This window comes from Lemur catta, chromosome 19 (assembly GCF_020740605.2).
Source record: "Lemur catta isolate mLemCat1 chromosome 19, mLemCat1.pri, whole genome shotgun sequence".
Taxonomy (NCBI): Eukaryota; Metazoa; Chordata; class Mammalia; order Primates; family Lemuridae; genus Lemur; species Lemur catta.
In genome coordinates, this window is record NC_059146.1 from 29897555 (window position 1) to 29898628 (window position 1074).

The following is a 1074-nucleotide window of genomic DNA, read 5'->3' on the forward strand; positions in this document are numbered from 1 at the left end:
GGCACTGTTATGCTTTTATGTTAATTCATTTGATCCTTACTATAGCCTTATGATGTAGGTATTATTAATACAATTACTCCCATTTTACAGATGAGGAAACTGAGACCTCAAGAAGATGCTTCCAGACCTCATAGTTAATAACAGGCAGCACCGGGATTGAACCTGGTATTTCTTCAACTTTAACATGTGTATGAATCACCTGGAGATATTGTTAACACGCAGATTTCTGATTCATTAGGTCTGGACTCAGGCCCGAGATTCTGCATTTCTTCTTTTGTTTTTAATGTCAGACGGGTCATGGGCTGATGTTGTAACAAGGATTGAGGGAGGCACATCTGACGCATGCGTGTGAAAGCCCCGTCATCACGCTTAGGAACTACAAAAGGATCTGAGAGTCTGCATTTCTAGCACTCTCCCAAGGTGATGCTAATGCTGTTGGTGTTTGGGCCACACTTTCAGGAGTGAGAGTTTTTTTTTTTTTTTTTGAGACAGAGTCTCACTTTGTTGCCCAGGCTAGAGTGAGTGCTGTGGCATCAGCCTAGCTCACAGCAACCTCCAACTCCTGGGCTTAAGCGATCCTCCTGCCTCAGCCTCCCAAGTAGCTGGGACTACAGACATGCACCACCATGCCCAGCTAATTTTTTTTTCTATATATATTTTTAGTTGGCCAGATAATTTCTTTCTATTTTTAGTAGAGACAGGGTCTCAAACTCCTGACCTCGAGTGATCTACCCGCCTTGGCCTCCCAGAGGGCTAGGATTACAGGCGTGAGCCACCATGCCCGGCCCAAGAGTGAGAGTTTTAACCATCACATATTACCACCTCTTGGGATAGAGCTGTGATTCTCAAAGTGTGGTCTTCAGACTAGTAGCATCAGCTTCACCTGCAAATTTGTTAGAAATGAAAATTCTCTGAGCTACTGAATGAGAAATTGGGGAGGGGGAGTGTCCAGACATCTATGGGTTAGCAAGACTTCAGCTGATTTTAATGCACTTTAAAGTTTAGGAACCACTGATAGAGTACTGATTAAGATGAATCAAATCTCTGAGGTTGCAGCCCAGACATAGGTTATCT

The 1074-nt window shown here is 43.6% G+C and overlaps 1 non-coding gene across 1 annotated transcript; it reads right to left on the reverse strand.

The window, feature by feature from the left end:
• Positions 1 to 284: 284 nt before the first annotated feature.
• On the reverse strand, positions 285 to 388 carry LOC123624914. The gene has a single exon (XR_006730275.1). It is a non-coding gene; the product is annotated as a small nucleolar RNA U13 (small nucleolar RNA).
• Positions 389 to 1074: the final 686 nt, after the last annotated feature.